The sequence below is a fragment of the Macaca thibetana genome, chromosome 3 (genome assembly GCF_024542745.1).
Source record: "Macaca thibetana thibetana isolate TM-01 chromosome 3, ASM2454274v1, whole genome shotgun sequence".
Lineage (NCBI taxonomy): Eukaryota > Metazoa > Chordata > Mammalia > Primates > Cercopithecidae > Macaca > Macaca thibetana.
Window position 1 is genome coordinate 174,842,579 of NC_065580.1, and position 19,754 is coordinate 174,862,332.

The following is a 19,754-nucleotide window of genomic DNA, read 5'->3' on the forward strand; positions in this document are numbered from 1 at the left end:
AAAAGAAAAATGAGAATTTGGGAGGTGATAAAAGAGCTCTGCCTTTCATCCTGTGTTTAGGACTGCTTCAAATTCCTAAAGATATAATTTGGTATATGTGTCTTAGACCAGGCATCCACATCCTCTCCAGTCAAATGTATCTCGGTGTAGAATAACATATCAATATTCTTGGCTGTAAGAAGAAAATGTTCTATAAAATGTATCTCCCATTTAACAATATTTATGACTCCTTTAACAATCCAGTTACAATTACCTATTTACAAATAATTACAATAACAGTGACACTGGCACAACTTCCCATGAATTGCAATGATGAAAATTTTAGATATTCTTTTTTCTTTAAATACAGTACCTGTAAAATGTATTAGGAGTAAATCTACAAAAGCATCTAAATTTGGTATACTTAAATGAATCCTTACCTATTTCTAGCATTTTGCTAATTTGCAATGTATTAATTATCTACTTCTATGTAATAAATTACTCAGACATTTAGCAGATTAAAAAATGTGTATTTATTGTCTCACAGAGTCTTTGCCCTTTCCCAAGGTTATTATTTAATTTATTCTCAAGTTGAATTAAGATATTTTCTGTTTCTGTTCTTCCATTTGTTTTTTTCATATGCATGTATTATTCCTCACATTTAATTATTTCTCTTTACCCTTAAGTTCCCAAGAAATTACTTCCAAAATAAGCAAATACTGGAAGATAAATTGTTACAGTTGAAAAACTGTTATGGAAATCTAGTGATTACATTAGAATATTTTGCAAAACATTCTTTATTGAGAACAGCATATCTGTAGCAGAACTAAACAAACAGTACACATACAAGATAAATTAATTTTAAGTATAAAGGACATGGCATTTTATGTGCACATTATCTTAATCAATTTGGATAAGCAAGTAACTATATAGGTTAATTCTTTATGATTAGTACTTTTCTAGTTTAGGAATTCAAAGTATCATGTGTAGTTATATGAAATATTCACTTTTGATTTATTTTTAATGATTTTTTAAATTATGTAAAGTACAATGACTTAATTATGCATGGATAATCAGTTTACGTATTGTTGGGCCTTATAATATTCTACTTTAGAAGATACTGTATGTATGTGGAAAAAACACTTTAGATAAAATTTCATGTTAACATTTCTTATCCTATTTTTCAATGGAAATAAAAATGAAAGGTAAAATAAGGGAGTCAGTGACCTATAGTTAATATTCAATATTTTGAGAGCAGAAAAAAAAATGAACATAGATAGCATTGAGTAACCTCTTTATATTGGTAATAAAATAATACCTCAGGGTAGCACTCAGAATAACTCAAAATAATTCTAATATTGCATTATGCAAGGAACCAAAATTCTTACCTGAGAGCCTGACCTAAAAACCTATTTTTATAGCTAAATTCGTATACTAATGTGTCATTTAAAATTTTGATAAGATAATAAGGCAAACCTGATATGTTCATAAATATTAAAATAAATATTTTATTAAATTATTTTGTTATACATATTATAGTAATTAGACACTTCATTAACTTCCAGATTTGTTTTCTTTCAAAAAAATTTCAAAGGCTCTCTTGGGTCTTCTTTTCCATGTCTTTCTCTTGAGAATAACAAAACTAAGGTTCCTGGAAGTAGAATTACTGAGCAATTGGATAGGCATATTTACGAATAACTGTCAAACTCACTTCCAAATAATTTTTGATTTTTGACATTCCAATCAAGAATGCAAGAGACTTCCTACTTCTGTACTTATCAAGTATAGATACTTATTGGATGTATCAGTCTTTTTTATTTTAACCATTCTATTTATTGTGTCATTTGTTGTCTTATTTGCATGCTTCAATTTCTTATTTTTTCCAATTGCTTGAGCTATTCTGCTTTCACTGAATTTTCGCATAAATTTAAGATGTAATTTTTCTGTTTATATATAGAAAAGAAAGATTGGCTGAAATTGTATTAGAATATGTCTAATCTATAGACAAATTTGGGGGAAAAGCGTTGTCTTAACATGATGTTTTTCAATCCAAGAACATGACGCATCTTTCAATTTTTCATCTTTAGATTGTTTTGTATATTTTGTATTTACAATTTTTATTGTTATTTATATTTTAAAGTATATCCAAATACTTGAAATATGCTTATTGGTGGTAGATGAAAATGGAATAAATTACTCATGTAAATAGTTATATATGTATATATAGTTACATGTATCACTTTATATGTAATATATATGCATGTATGTATATATATAGATATATAATATAGATATATAAAGAAATGAGGCCAGAGAGACCAAAACAGAAAGAGACACATAGAAAGATAGAGGTTATATTTTATCCATAATTGTGCACTATTTTGGAACATTAAGAGAGGATAATTCAAACGCAAACTTAAAATGACATACACTAAAGTTATTAATCTATCGATCACAAATCTTTCTTAGTAAGTCTTTGACTATTCTGTTTAATAAATTTGTCATTTGATCTTGGAAAGAGAAATATTAAAAAACCCAGATCCTACTCCAGAGGAACAATATTCCATTTTTTTTCTCAGTATGCATGTTTGTAAAACATTATTCTACAGTAATCATTGAAGAAATAAAGGATATATGCCATGTTTTATGCACTTTTCAATATCCACATAATATTTGTCTGAAAAATGGTAATGGGGTATGTTTGATCTTCTATCCATTTTCACTTGTACTAATATGTTAAAAAATATTGGTTTATATTTATATTTATGTTTATTTATGTTTAACTTTTATTTGTAGTTCGGGAGTACATGTTATATAGGTAAACTCATGTCATGGATGTTTGTTGTACATTATTTAGTCATCAAGAAACCAAGTCAAGTACCCAATAGTTATGTTTTCTGCTCCCTCCCACTTCCCATCGTCCACCCTAGAGTGTGCCTCAGTGTCTGCTATTCTCTTCTTTGGGATCATAAGTTCTCATCATTTAACTCCCACTTATAAGTGGAAACATGCAGTATTTGGTTTTCCATTCCTGTGTTAGTTTGCTAAGGATAATGACCTCTAGTTCCATCCACATTCCCATAAAAGACATGATCTTGTTCTTTTTTAAGGCTGTGTAGTATTCCATCATGTATATTTACATTTTCTTTATCCAATCTGTCCTTGATGGGCATTTAGGTTGATTCCATGTCTTTACTATTGTGAATAGCGCTGCAGTGAACATTCGTGTGCAAGTGTCTTTATGGTAGAATGATTTATATTCTTCTGGGTACATACCCAGTAATGGGATTGCTGGGCTAAATGGTAATTCTGTTTTTAGCTCTTTGAGGAATCACCATCATGTCTGTACTCTCTTCTTCGAAAGTGATGGTTGCTCTCATACAACTTTCAATTTACTTTTGTAAGAGCTTCTTGATGATTTTCAATGTCTAAAGCTATTTGTTTATATAATCTTCCATTTCTGAAGATGGTCCAAGTACTCCATCCTTTTTTTGTTACCAATTGAATATTAGCAGTTGCTCTTCATGTAGTGATGTATTCTGTTGGTCTTATAAAACAAAATATCTTTCCTAGAGACAGTTATTGAAACCTCCATTAGAAAGACATTTTCATTTTCTGTCTGAGCAGATAAAAAAAAACAAAACAAATAATTATCGAATTTAATACAATTGTTATTTGGTTCTTCTCTCATCTTAATTTGCAGTGTTATTCTGTTGCAATATTTTAACTCCTTGTTTTAGGCAATATATTGGGAAATTATGAGACAATAGAAAGGGACAAGATGCAATATTGTGTCATACCTATGAAAATTATCTTAAAATTTAGATCTGGGTTTGAATTTTTTGTATATGTTTCCAGTTGTAGAACCTTGGACAACATTTTAAATCTCTCTTAAAGTTTCAGTATCCACAATGTAGAGATACGAAAAGTACTAAGTTTATTACTTGGAGAATTATTGGAGGCAATAAATGTAAAATATTTAGCACATTGTTTATCAATAAATACTACTTTCTATTTTTATTTTTAGCTATTATTCAAAGAGACTATATCAAGTTCTCCCGAACAGATTTAATTTTATTTCAGATATTAGACATCTTAGAGATTTACCAGTTATCCTTTTCTTTATAACAAACTACAACAAAACTCTGGGACTTTAAATAACCGATTTATTTGCTACTCATAATCCTGTATGTCAGCAATTTTGAATGGGCTTAGATGTTCACTTCTGCCACAAGTTTTGCCTGAGGTCACTTGTGAGACCCTAGTTGTCTCGTGACTCTACTGTGGCTGGATGGTCCAAAATGGGCTTATGTGTCTCGTATTTGTTGGTAGTTCTGGAGGAACTTAGATTGAATAGCTCTGCTTTATGTGATTTCTAATCCTCCAATAGGATTAACCAAGATTTCTCACATAGCGGGCTCAAAGCAATTTGTCAAGAAAGTGAGAGCGGAAACTTCCCTTCCCGTTCAGGACTAGGATCAGAATTCCTACACTGCACTCCGCTGCATCTGCCCATCACCACGAATCACAAGCCCAGCCCTGATTCCACAAGGTGAAGAAGTACTTTCAACCGCTTGGTCAGCAGAGTAGTAGGAAAATAGCATTGCAAAGAGGCAAGTTCACCGAGGATGAATAAATCTGTGACCATTTCCTATTTCCATTAAATACACAAGCTTTGTTACCGGGTCCGTCCTGCAGACCCTGGCCTAGAGATGGATGACAGCAGCGCTACTCAGACACAGGTATGCAGTGTAAGAGCAGCTAGGGGACTTTTGTGGCACTAGTGGCCAGAGAGTGAGCAGTCTCAAACAGCTGGAGCTGCTTGCTTTTACTCAGTACAGACATAATGCCGAAAGCCTGGAGCAAACACAGTGTGCGGGTCATTACCATTTATTGTTCCCCTTACAGGGAACGGGTCTTGCATACGGATGATCAAAGGTCGGTTCCTGGTCAATGTAAGTAAACAAGCCTGTTTAGGGTAAATTCCCCTGTACTTCTTTGTACCTACTCCTCGCCCTCTGCCTCAGGGTCAGAGAACAGCTGCCTTCAGCTTATTCTCCCCTGAAGCTATGCAGAGCTTTCTGACCTTTCAGAAGCCCTGCCCCTTTCCCTAGATTTTTCTCCCACCGTTCTGACCAATCTCCTACCCTTTATATTCTAGACTCTATTTCCAGCAATCTGTACCTTGAAATCATTATGCTAATAAAGCATTTGGCAGTTCTCTATCAAAATTAAATTTCCCTTACATTTTCTGAAAATGACAATACAATCTGAAGATCTTTTTACTAATCTGATGAAAGAGGTTGATGATTGGTACTGGTATAGTATTAATGAGAAAATCAGGTTTTCTCTTATTTTTAACTTTTAAGTTCAACGGTAAATGTGCAGGTTCGTTACATAAGTAAACTTGCATCATGGGTGTTTGTTGTACAGATTATTTCCTCACTAGGTATTAAGCCTGGTACCCATTAGTTACTTTTCCTGATCTCCCTCCTGTCACCATCCACCCTCCGGTAGTCAACACTTACACACTTTTGGTGATAGTGTAGGTTTTATGTTTTCTATTAGGAATAATTTTGCTTATGAATACAAGGGATTTTTGTGGTAATTACTTTTACATTCATAGTTGTGAGCAACAAAAATACAAAAAAAAAAATCAACAAAATGGCTTTGACATGTAACTGTAAATCAATAATATTTAACATTTGACCCAATAAGCAGTAAGTGTTTATACATGTGCTTCTTTCTGTCAGAGAATAACAGTTGTATGTTTTTGTCCTTTATGCAGTGGTATTTTTTCTTGTTCTGCTACTATTATCAAATAACCTGAAACAGAGAACAACCTGTAGTACTCTGAACACACTTACATTCGTTTGTAATTATAAATTTATTATTAAAATTAGAAAAAACACAGTAAAAACCTTTTAGTAATATAATCATTAAGAAATGATAAGAGGTAGCATATTTTATATATCATTTATATATATATATATTTTTCAAACTTTGTTGGTTTCTTTCCTTTTTACACTTGAGTTTGTGTAATATATTCAGACATAGAGCTTGTGGTTCTTAAAAAATTTTAGCAAACTTTCCCAGGCACTTCTCTGTTATTGTACCTTTCATTACTGTAATTATGCATTTGATAATTACTCTGGCCTTCACTACATTGGAAGCTGTCTCTGCCAAGACAATGTTTCTTGTAGAACCATCATTGTATCCTCTTTTCCATCTATAATCCTAGCATATGGTACCACAAAGTATGTATTTTTTCTCATAAATGTTGGATGAAAATGCAAATTGAATACTTGGAACCACATTTTTTGTTTTTTACAGAACCTTGGAAACAACTTTTATTTTACTAACAAAGTAATTATTGGCAACTGGAAAACATCTAGTGGTTATGGACAAGGTCACAGTTTTATACTGTGGAGAAATAATGACAGAGTATAGTGGTTTGGGATTGTAATGTAACAGTGCCAGGAGACTAAAGTTATTGTTTGTCTTCTGTACAGTATTTGGCAGTGAATGGGAAGCTTCGGTGGATAAATAGCCTTCTCACATTCCCGGGTGATAGGACAGAGTCATTACTATCTTGTCTTTATTCTTCTTCTCTTGTCAAGGGCAAGCATCTTGACTTTGTACATTTACTAAGTGTTCTACCTAATAGTCATGGTCCAGCAGAGTCAGGTTAGATCTGGTTGTGGACTTGAGCTTTCTACATCCTATTTACTAAAACACAGATCGATTTAACCTTTCACTTCCTTTCTTTGCTCACTCAGAGATGTGAGAAAACCAGTACTTTTCTATACTAGCTGTTGAGAAGAGATTAAGGACACAATTGTTATCATGTCAGACAACAGAGTCTCTCCAAAATTATAGCACAGACTACTCCAAAACTGCAAAGTGAGTTAAAATGAAAGGCATCAATGACATCTGGGATTTATTTTCAAAAATAAATTTTCAAAGATCATTTTACAGTTGTGCATCTGCCACATTTTTTATATGTCAAAGAGTTTGCAATTCATTGAGATTATTTTCCTTTTAATTTTTGAATAAAAGCATTATTCTTGCTTCTTCTGGGGAGACAATCCTGGCTAAATAGCTTGGAAAAACACTTCCTACTTTATTCTACATCTCTCTACATTGTGATGTTTTATTATCTAAGCAATGTTAATGATTTCATAGAACATATATGAAGAGGGTAGTTATGTTTCAAAGGAAAACTTCTATTCACATAACATAATGACATGTGGCTTTTAGCTTTGATATTTCCTGGTATGAAAGATCAGCTATTCTCATATACCTTAAGTGAATATATTCTCAGAAATATATATAAAGAAACAAATGCAAATAAACACTAATAAACTCCAGCTTTTTATATTAAATCAATGAAAATTTCAACAGACATATTAAACAGGCAATAATGACTTTATTCAAGACTCTTGGAACAGAGAAGAGAGACTGAACTCAATTACACTGAAACACCAGGAGAGTTTTTAATTGCTGGAATGAGCTAGTGCACAAGCACTAGAGGACATGAAGGGGCAGGTTACTCAGCATGATTGGGCAGAAAATTTACATCTCAAAGGGGCAGTGAAAGAATTTACAATTGCCAGTTTTCTAACACAAATGTTCTAAGAAAAGGGAGATCCTAGGCCTAGAGTCTAGAAGAAGCCGGTCTAAAATTTCGGCAAGCTTAGGAGATAGTAGAAATTTTAAATCCATTTTGTTAATTATACCACTATGTTCATGTGGACTGAAAAAAAAAAACACACATCCCTAAAATCAGTTACATAGAATGAATAAAAGTGAGGTCAACATGCAATTAAAAAATACATTATTTTGTCTTATGTACCTACTTTAGTGTTTTCATTTAGAATCTAAAATATTTTAGTCAATCTTTCAATGAACATTTTTAAACTGTATTACTTTACAAAACCAAAAACATTTTTTGCTTTGAACTTCCTATGAAATTCAGTATCACATATAATTGGATCCAGAAAATTCACCCACAATAGAGAAAATTATGTTTTTCTTAAATCTTGTGAATAATCAGGATATAGTTATGGTATACTGAAATTACCTAAAAATTTAAAATTTTAGTTGTTATGGAGATAATTTGTGTAGACTGAATGACCTCATGAAACGGACATAGGAAGGTTTCTAAAACCCTTGTGTATTTGCTAGGGCTACAATAAAGAAATATTATAGACTAGGTGGCTGCAACAATAGAAACCTATTTTTCTCACAGTTCTGGAGGCTAGAAGTCCAAGACCAAGAAGTCAGCAGTATGGTTTTTCCTTATGCCTTTGTCCTTAGCTTTCAGATGGTTTCCTTCCTGTTGTGTCCTCACATTGTTTTTTCTAGGTCCTTGCACATCCCTGGTGTCTCTATATGTGCTCACGTTTCCTTGTATAAGGACACCATTCACGTTGATTTAGGGCCCAATGTAACTGCCTCAATTTAACTTAATCACCTTTTAAAAGGCACTATCTCCAAATATAGTTTATTAAGAGGTACTAGGTGTAAAGCTTCAATATACAAATTTTGGGGAACACATTTCAGTATATAACACCTGGTAAACATATAAATAAAGACTCTGACTCCAAGAAACTCACAGAATAACATGACTTATCAGCGAATTTATTATCAGATTTGTCTGAGCACTGATTATATATTTAAATGCCATGGAAACCCTGAAAATAGAATAGTTTTTTATTAGGCGTCTCAGAATAGACTTCATTAAGCAGGAATCATTTGGGTTGTGTCATTAAGTTCACATTTGTATTAGTACAGACAAAGGTAAGAGAAAAACAATGAGCATGCAAGCAAAAGTAATCATTAACCTCTCAAATTAGCATTGTAATACTCATTTTCTGTCATCTTACATTGTGCCCCACTCTCATATTTATTCTACTACTTTGTAATCATTTCTTCTCAATTTCCTTTGCAGCTGTTACTATTTTAAAATATTTTGGATTTTGTACCTATTATTGAATCCTGATTCATATATAAATATACATGTTTGTCAAGGATTAAATTATCATATAATTTCTTGAGTTATATATTTTTTTAATCCTTTGAACTTATATTTAGTCTGTGTCACTATAACCATAAATTCACTTTGCTCTGGAAGATAAAGATAATAGTGAGCGATAAAAGTAATATATTAAGTCTCAAAACAACAAGTGTGCGAGTTCTTAGTTTACTGCAGAAATTTGTTTTAGTATTTTGTATGTATTATTTCAAAAATCACAAAAACTTTGTGGTACATGCCATTTTTGTTCTCATTGTATGTGAGGAAATTAAAGGACTAAGAAGTTATATAAAAAATTATTAATATCTCACAGTAAGTGGCAGAGCCAGTGTTTAACCTCATAATTAAAGCAGAAATCATTATTAACTACCCAAAATTAGCTTCCTGCATTTCATATCTTAGGAGGAAATATTAATACTTGCCCTTTGCTCATTCTGAAATGATAAAATTTACTGTGACTTCTTTCTCTACTTTTGGCCCATCTCTAGCCAACCACCAAGTCTAGCTAATTCTATTACATCCACAATCTCTCAAATATGTTCACATTTCCCCATTATTTTATTTTAGTGAAATTCAGGCAATCAATGTCTCTGACCTGTAATACTTCCTTTTGGGATTTTTTCCCTCTATTCTTGCAACCTGTCTTTAAAATTTTTCATTAATTTCTTCAAAAACAACCTTTATTGAAAGTAAGCAACATGCCATTATGCCAGCAAATACATATTAGATATCAACTATGTCACTATTTTTTGGCCTGGGTATTGGTAAATATTCTGAAATAATATAACCAAAGAAATAGAAATCGTTCTACCATAAAGACACATGCACATGTATATGCATTGCAACACTATTCACAATAGCAAAGACATGAAATTGACCAAAATGCTCATAAATGATAGACTGTATAAAAAAATGTAGTACGTATACACTACAGAATACCATGCACCCATACAAAAAGACTGAAATCATGTCCTTTGCAGGCACACAGATGGAGCTAGAGACCATTCTCCTTAGTAAACTAACACAGGAACAGAAAATCAAATACTGCATTCTCTCACTATAAGTGGGAGTTAAATGATGAGAACACATGGACTCATAGAGGGGAACAACACACACTGGGCCCTTTTAGAGGGTGAAGGTTGGGAGGAGGGAGAGGATCAGGAAAAATAACTAATGGAAACTAGGATTAATACCCGGATGATGAAATAATCTGTACAACAAATCCCCATGACACAAGTTTACCTATGTAACAAACCTGTACAGGTACCCCTGAACTTAAAAATAAACATAAAAAAAGTCTTAAAATTAAATAAAATGGGGAGTCAGAAAACACACATGATGGGAGGTCATTTGTTAATGGTTTGGCCTTTACTTTCTAGTGGAATGTAGAGGAGTAACTTGATAATATTTAATTTCTTAGCAGGATTACCCTGGTTGGATGTTGCAAAATGACTCTGGGGGATGTAAAGGCATGTTGTCAAAAGTGCTTTAATTCTCCCTGTTAAAAATAAAGGAAGAGACTCCCTCCACCTCCCTTTTCTTAGAGCCTTTGCTCTAAGTAATTTTAATTCTAAGTAATTGTAATTGTTAGGCAGGGATCTAGACCCGACATGGCGGCACCACCCAGCGTAGAGGCCCTTTGTTCGAGACTTCCCTTCCTCTTTGAACACACCTGCAGACTTGCATACGTCAGAGGTTCTGGCTGAGCAACCACACTCCCCTATGACCTGCAGCTCACCTGCATTCCACAAGTTCGTAAACAGCAGTTTCGGTTAACAGTTTCCAAAGACCCCTTCCTCATGACCCTTACTCGACTCCTGCCCTAGTAGTTTCAAGACCCCCCCAGGCCCTGTTTGTACAACCAGCTTCCCTACCTCTTGGGCTATAAAAAGGCCCCTACCCTCCTCCCTCAGCACAATCTCCTCGGCCCGCACCTTTGGACCGAGGAACCTCGCCCACGAGTCCTAATAAAGGCTATTCTCACTGCCATTTGCCTTGTGTCTTTGTTCCCGGTTCGGCTCCAGCCTCAGTTTACCTTTACAATAATATAAGTAATTGTAAATTATTTTCTTGTTTCCCTAAAATGTATGTAAATCTGTTTAAAAGCTAGATAAGATTCTAGCCAGCTTGAAGACACAGGAATGTCTTTCTGTAGCACTTGGGAGCCAAGTCTTTGAAATGTAATAATGAAGATCTTTAGTTTCTGTGGGAAGCAATATGCCTGACTTCAACAGATTCTGTGCTCTGAGTTGCAAAATTACCTTCTGCCATAAAAATATGAAATTATTTTCCTTTGGATAAATCCAATTAGTAAACACAGATAAACACCCCAATTATCTGGTGAATGTAGGATGATCTGAGTGTAACAATGATGCTGTCAAGTTCTCTTACTTGAGGACTAGCTATTGTTTATCTTAAGAACATATATGCAATAGGCTGTAACTGGCTAAATAAAAGACTGAGATTTCTTACATCTTTGCAATCTCTTGGCAGCTTGTTCATGATGCACATGACATTCTGATTTAATACTACATATAATTTATATTTCTCCAGCAGGAAAGAAGGGTGGAAACAGTCAGAGGGGAATCTCTATGACTCAGATGTTATCATTTCCTTGCTCTCCTTGTGTGGAGTTGCATTCCATCTCTTTGAACTCTTACCTACAAAATGCATTAATAACTCTTGGTTCTGCTTTAGGACTTAACTAAAAATAGATTCTAAGATATTTCCCAACTTCCAATCAGCTTTGCCCCTCCTCCTCCACTAGTACTATTGTTAAAGGTAGAAGGTACCCAAATTACCAGCAGCAAATCTGTACAGGTCTGCAGCAACCTCAATTCTTACCTCCTCAGAAGAAAAAAATAGACTGAGGGGCATAAGGCAGAAAAAGAGACCAAGCCAAGTTTCAGAGCAGGAGTCGAAGTTTATCACAAAGTTTTAGAGCAGGAAAGAAAGGAAAGCATACTTGAAAGAGACCCAGTGAGTGACCTGAAGGACTAGTGCATCATTCAACCTTGATCCTAGGACTTTAGATGCTGGCCCACTTTCAGTGTCTTGCACCCCTTTCCCATGACTCTTCCCTAAGGGTGGGCTGCCCATATGTGCAGTGCCCTCATTATGTTTGAGAAGTGAGCATGCGTCCTGTGTTTAGGAAGTTTTATGTATGCCCATCTGAAGCTTCCTTCCCTTTCCCTGTGGAATGCCCCCGGAAGGTCATAGTCTGCCATTTTGTCTCTTAATGCACGTGTCCAGTCTCGCTCCCCCAGTACCTAAGGTTTTATTGGAAGCCAATTACCAATCTCAAGTGTTTTTATCTGTTTGGGAAGTTGCCTCTCCCTGGTACCTGCATTCAATGAACACTTCAGTGTGACAGTTGTACACCATCAGGAGATTGTCTCTTCCAGGAGCCAGCTGCCAAATTATCATCTTTAGAGAGGCAATGTGGTAACTGCTGTACCATCACCTGATAGTTGCCTGACATTCCTGGTGGGTTGTGGGGAGGGCCCTCTCCTGCCCTACTCATGCCTGTCTAACTACCTGTAACACTATTCTTAAGAGATGATCACAATTGTATGTAGGAGCCAAAAAAATCATGGATAATACATGAAACAAGTTTGTACGAATAGTGTGATTGGAGCGGCCTCTGAAGTTCTGCCTTTTATAAAGAAGTCAGATGATGCCATTCAAAACATCAGGTCTAGATTTCTGGTGCTGACTTAAATAAGGTCATGACTACAACTCATATGGGTAAATCGGTAAATGGCTACAGCCCACGTCTCCCACTGAATACCACTTCTTGGGGACTGAAAAAGAAGCAATAGCAAGTAGAATGGCTATCAAATTTGAAAGTTAAACAACAATGCTTGGCCATGAGTTTCTTGTTTGCATCTTCTTGTTTGCCTCCAACTTCAAACAAATCACAGAAGTGAGCAATGTAAATTCCAGGAGAAAATCCCAATTTCCATCAGAAGAATGGAAAAAGGGCCTACATGTGCCAGAGAATGTGAAGGAAAGCCCATTTCCTGCTGTTTGCTTGATTTCTCTTTCTTCTTTCCTAATGCCCTCCTGAGGCCAGTCTTAGTGGTGGAAGGAACTATGAAAACAACAGGAGCAACTGTCCTAAGCAAAAGTGGACAGGTAACTGGGCTCGGTGACTCATGCTTGTAATCCCAGCACTTTGGGAGGCTGAGGTGGGTGGATCACAAGGTCAGGAGATGGAGACCATCCTGGCTAACATGGTGAAACCCCATCTCTACTAAAAATACAAAAAATTAGCTGGGCGTGGTGGTGGGTGCCTGTAGTCCCAGCTACTCAGGAGGCTGAGGCAGGAGAATGGCCTGAACCCGGGAGGCAGAGCTTACAGTGAGCAGAGATCCCGCCACCGCACTCCAGCCTGGGCGACAGAGTGATACTTCATTATAATAAAAAAAAAAAAAAGTGTACCTGTGTTCCTGTCTAGAGGAACTATGAAACAGAGACCCTGATGAGCAGAAAACTTTAACATCATTAGTTGATAGTAGAACAGAAATCATTAATATATTACTATATACCTATTAAAACTAATTTAAAACAAGAAAAGGGAATTTCAAGTCCTGGTGAGAATGCCGGTCAACTTGAACTCTCATATAGGATAGCCACTTTGAAAGCAATTGGCAGCTTCTTATAAAAACTAACATAATAGAAGATAGTATAGAAGAATATCTAGATGACTTTGGTTAAAGTAATGGCTTTTAAAATACCATGCCAAAGGAACAATCTATAACAGAAATTGTTAAGCTAAACTGCACTGAAATTAAAAATATCCGCTCTTCAAAGCATGGTGTCAAGAGAATGAGATGACAACCCCATAGACTGGGTGAAAATATTTTCAAAAGACACATCTGATAAAGAACTGCTATCTAAAATGTACTAAAAGCTTTTAAAATTCAATAATAGGAAATGAGGAACATAAATGAAAAATAAACAAAACACTTGATCAGAAGCCTCACCAAAGATGTACAAACAGAAAATAAGCATATGAAAGGAGACTCAGCATCATATGCCATTAGACTATTGCAAACGAAAACAGTGATGAGATATCACTTACATCCCTATTCAAATAGCCAAAGTCCAAAACACTGACAAGAGCAAATGCTGGTCATGATGTGGAGCAACACTAATTCTCATTCTGGGAAGTTCAAAATATTAGAAGCAGTTTAAATGGCAGTGAAACTAAACATACTCTTACAAGATTTGGCCATCTCATTTCTTGGCATTTATCAAAATGAATTGAAAATTTATATCGACACACAATTTGCACATGGATGTTTTAGAGCAACTTCATTGATAATAGCCAAAATGTGCAAGTAACCAAAAGGTTCTTCTGTAGATGAATGGATAAATAAATTGTGGTACACACAGAAGACGGAGCATTATTCTGCATTAAAAATATGAGCTATCAATCCATAATAAAACATGGAAGAATCTCAAGTGCATATTACTAAGTGAAGGATCCTAACCTAAAAAGGCTACATGCTACATAATTTCAACTATATGGCATTCTGGAAAAGGGGGAAAAACTAATCAAGACTATAAAATGATCAGTAGTTGCCAGAAGTTTGGGAAAAGAATGAATAGGCAGAGCACAGAGGATTTTTAGGGCAGTGTCACTATTCTTTTTGATATTATAATAGTAAATACATGTCCTTATACATTTGTGCATAGAGTATATAACACCAAGAGTGGACTACAATGCAAACTGCTTTGCAGGATGATATGTCAATATCGGTTGATTCATTGTAATGAAGGTACCAGTGGATATTGACAATGAGGAAAGTTGCATGAGGGGGCAAATGGGGTTACATGAGAATTATCTGTACTTTCTGTTCAGTTGTGTTGTGAACCTAAAATTGTGCTAAAAAATAAACTGATCTTTCATAACGTGCCATGGTATGAATGTTTGTGTCTTTCCCAATTCATATATCAAAATCCTAGCCCCCAAGGTGATGGTATTAGGAAGTGGGAACTTTGGAAGAGTATTAGTTCAGGAGGTGGAGCCCTCATGCGTGGGATTAGTGTCCTTAAAAAGCTCACCCAAAGAGCTCTCTCATTCTGCTTGCCTCATATAAATGAAACCACTATAGCAAAATTATAGTTGTGGTTAAAGAAATCTGAAATCTTGCTTCTAACTGCTAAGTTGTTCTTGTTCATTCTTGGATGAAGGCCAAATTAACTTCAGGAGGAACATAGTTTATAGTTTAACTTTGAAACAAAGACAGTAGCAACAGCCCTTTTCTAAAACAATCCCCCTTCTTGCCTAGGGACTACCATGCCTTTTGTAGGACTAACAAGTTAGCCAAAAGATTAGAAATGATGGCTTAGAAGCCACACAGCTGGAGGCTACAACACCCTCCCCAAATTGCTTCTGAGGACAACATCACTATTATAAAACCAAAGATCAGTGCTTGAGATATTTTATAGCCCCAGCACTTGATGGATGAGCTGGCACCATTCAGATCGATAGACTGGTTCATCTGATCTTAGGCCCCCCACCCAGGAACGGACTCAGTGCAAGAGGAGAGCTTTGATTCCCTATGATTTCATCTGACCCAAACCATCAGCACTCCCAACTCACTCACCCACACCCACCAAATTATCCTTAAAATTCTCTGATCCCTGAATGCTTGGAAGACTGATTTGAGTAATAATAAAACTCCAGTCTCTTGCACTGCTAGCTCTGCATAAATAACTGTTTCTCTATCGCAGTTCCCCTGTCTTGATATATCAACTCTGTCTAGGCAGTGGGCAAGGTGAACCTGTTAAACAGTTACATAAGAACACACAGCCAGAAGACACCAAGTCTGCTGGCACCTTGATCTAGGACTTTCCATCCTCCAGAACTGTGAGAAAGTCTCTGTTGTTTCTAAGCCATCTAGTTTATGGCATTTTTGTTATAGCAACCTGAACAGATTAAAACAAAAGAAAACATGCACTTACTGAATGCCCTACCATCCTCACTTTATATATTTTCCAAAAAGAAATGAAGACTTAGATTCATATAATTTATTTCTATGTGAATGGTTATAAAAAATTCACAATCCCCAAAGCAGAAAGTAACCCAAATGCTCTTCATTTTTGAATAAATTTTTTAAAGGATTCTACTCACACATGTGGAGTATTACTCAACACAAATGAGTCAAACTCTTGAACATGCAACAACATGAATGAGTCTCAAATGTATAATGCTATTTCAAAGACTTTTGAGGCTAAATAAAACATGATTTCATTGACACATAGTTCTCAACAGACAAAACTATTGGAAGAGACAACAGATCATTGATTGCCAGTGGTTAAAAGCAAGGAAAGCATTTAACTACAGAACAAAAGCGTAAAGAAGATTTTTTGGGGAGTGATGGAATTTCCTCTATCTTGATTATGGTTGTGATTACATGATTTGTTACATCTTTATGATAATTCATAGAACTGCACACATGTATATAAAAAGTGTGAGCTTCATGACACAAAAGTTAAACACACACACAAAGAAACTGTGTATTGTATCTAGATTTTCTATTTTTCAAGAAAAAGCCTGCAATTATTTTTAACCTACTGATAAATAAATTATGACATATCTTAAACACTCTCTAGTCTAAAAAAATAGCAAATCTATCCATTAGATACAGAGTTCTTAGTCCACTGAGTTGTAAATTTCTTGTAAGAACACTGTATTGCAATTGCTTTTACAATTTACTCTTTTAAGAACGTAAACTGTGTTTTTACTCTTCACTTAGTATCATTAGTATCTGGCACAGCATTTTAATAATTGTGAGTGAAGCACAGGGTTGAGTATTTGAAGAGATGTAGCTTACATAAATATGGATCTAGACATGTGGAAAAGGAATTTTTTTTTCTTTTTTTTTAGATGGAGTCTCACTCTGTCACCCAAGCTGGAGTGCAGTGGCGTGATCTCGACTCACTGCAACCTCTGTCTCCCAGGTTCAAGCAATTCCCCTTCCTCAGCCTCCCGAGTAGTTGGGATTACAGGCACCGACCACCACGCTTGGCTAAATTTTGTATTTTAGTAGGGACGAGGTTTCATCATGTTGGCCAGGCTGGTCTCAAACTCCTGACCTCAGGTGATCCACCCGCCTTGGCCTCCCAAAGTGCTGAGATTACACGCGTGAGCCACCACGCCCAACCAGGAAGTCTTTTTTAAAACCGTGTGGCTTCCTCCGGAAGGGAATCTTGTGATTAGATGAAGGCGATGGAGGAAGACTTTCTACTTCATACAATTTTATGCATTTTACATTTTGTAAGATGTATTATGATTCAAAAAATAAGATCTCATTAAAAAACATAGTTAGGGATGGAGCCTAATACAAACTGCAAACTTGATTCTGTTTTAAACATTTAGAACCAAGTCTTGAGAGATAAACGGACAACTTTTTTCACAAAGCTTGAACTAAGAAATCTATGCATATCATAGAATGCTGAATTGCATTGCACTTTTAGAAAATTTTCATTATAGAAGCATGATTAGTGGAACTGAATGTATATGTTAGTAAAAGAATTATGAAGACAGAAGTGAGGACATGAAAGGGTTTGTATGTGTCTTAGTCCATTTGTGCTACTATAGCAAAATAACTGAGATTGAGTGATTTATAAAGAAAAGAATTTTTTAGCACAGTTCTGAATGCTGGGAAGCCCAAGATGAAGGCACCAGCAGGTTCGGTGATGGTTTGGCCCTCAGAGATGGCCTTGCAAGGTGTTCTCCTGTGACAGAAGAGCAGTGGAGCAAAAAGGAACAAATGCCATGTTAATCCTCCTTTATAAAGACCTTATCTCATTTGCAAGTGCTCTGCCTTCATGACTTAATTGCCTCCTAAAGACTGCTCTCTTTACAATGACACATTGACAATTAAGCTTCAACATATGAAATTTGGGGAGTAATCACACCACAGTAGTATGCCATGCTAAATTTTTCCTATTTCAACTTGAAAGTAATGGAGGGTCAGTGAAGCATGTACAATGAAAATGCCACAAACTGATTTGCCTTTAATAGTGATTCATCTATAGTAAGAGGGATGACTATATTAAGGGAGCTTATGTGACAGATAGGAAGACTCATTTAAAAATATTCTAAAAGTCTAGTCGAAACAAGATGAATGCCTGAGTTGATAATGTTACCTAAAAGTATTTAATGTAAGTATCTTAGTATTTTTCAATGTAATTATGAGACACTATACAAACATATTAAAAACTTTTTAAAGTAGTGCCAAAATGAAAATGACAGAAATACTTTAACTAAAATGTTACATCTACTGAGTAATTCATTTATTCACAAAATTTGGTTTCAATTGTTTCCTGAAATTCTATTGAATATGTTTAGAGATCTACTGCTGAATTATGCATATATAGAGAGATAAATGTGTATATCTATATCTATACTGAGAGATAGATAATTTAATAATTTAGTGAGTCTTGTACTATTTCACACTTTTTTAAAATGTTCACTTTCTAAAAGTTCTTAGAAAATTGTATGAAAGTGAGTTTAAGTCTATGGATTCACCCAGCCTTCACTGTCTCATTACCTTACATCTCTCTTACCATTCTTCATTCTGTCATGACTATATGGACATTATTTGGTTTGTAAGTGTAAATAGAGTTGATAATGGCTAATGCAGCCATTCACTGAGAAGTATTTTAATTAAGAATAATCTAAGAAAATAATTTTGGCCATTTTTAACATTAGATAGTTTTCTTTCCTATCATGTGCATCATCGTGTTCTACAGAGTTTACTAGACTGAGAAAATATAAATTCGATTTTCAGCATAAAGATACCACATTTTCCTATGAGCATGAATCTCCCATTATATATAAATTTTCGAATACCTTTTATAGCACAAATATTCTAAGCCACCCCTAGGGAGAAAATCTTGGTTTCAAGAAGAAGACCCATGCAGTGTTTTGGATTAAACAACCTACTAAAGCTCTACACAAAATGGCAGAATGTTTACCATATGTATGAAGGCATCCATAACTTTTCTACATGAGAGCACTTATCACTGTTGTACCAGGGTATGTTTTCAGGGAGTCAGAATGCAGATAAGATTTTCTGTTGAATAAATCCTGGTAATGTCTTATCTGTAGGATACCACGAATTGTCAGCAGAAAACAAGCTTCAACATAAAACCTGAAGATAAATACACGGTGAGTAAAATGTCTCTGAGCCCATACAGTTGATATTCTTAATTTTTAAGTATTTTCTTGTTAAATCATTGATCAAAGTTAAACCTGAAAGTGAGCAAATCTTGGGGGAGAGCGTGGGAGTATCAAGCCCCCCAAAAATGAGGGCAAAAATACTTCCCAATATGTTGAATTTATTCAGAAATCAGAAAAGAAGATTATATCCCAAGATGAACAGCTATAGCAAGCCATATATGCATCTGAAAAGGGGAAGGTAAAGGAAATTTTGGGGGGCAAAGGGGTTCATGTAAGCTCCTCAGGAACAAAGTTTATTGATTTTTGGAGACTAAAAGTCACGATTAGCCAAAGTTCATTGGTGGAGATGTCATTACCGGGTGGGTATTCCTTTCACAGCATGTTATGTGAATTCCTGCAGTCTTTAGGCAAATAATCCCTTTTTTTCCTGAAAATAATTTCTTGTGGGTTTGTTTTAGAAAGTTCTTGGGACAATCTTTTTGTGTGTGTGTGTGCTCTTCTAGCTCTAATAGATTTGGGTGTGACAAAAAATGATTT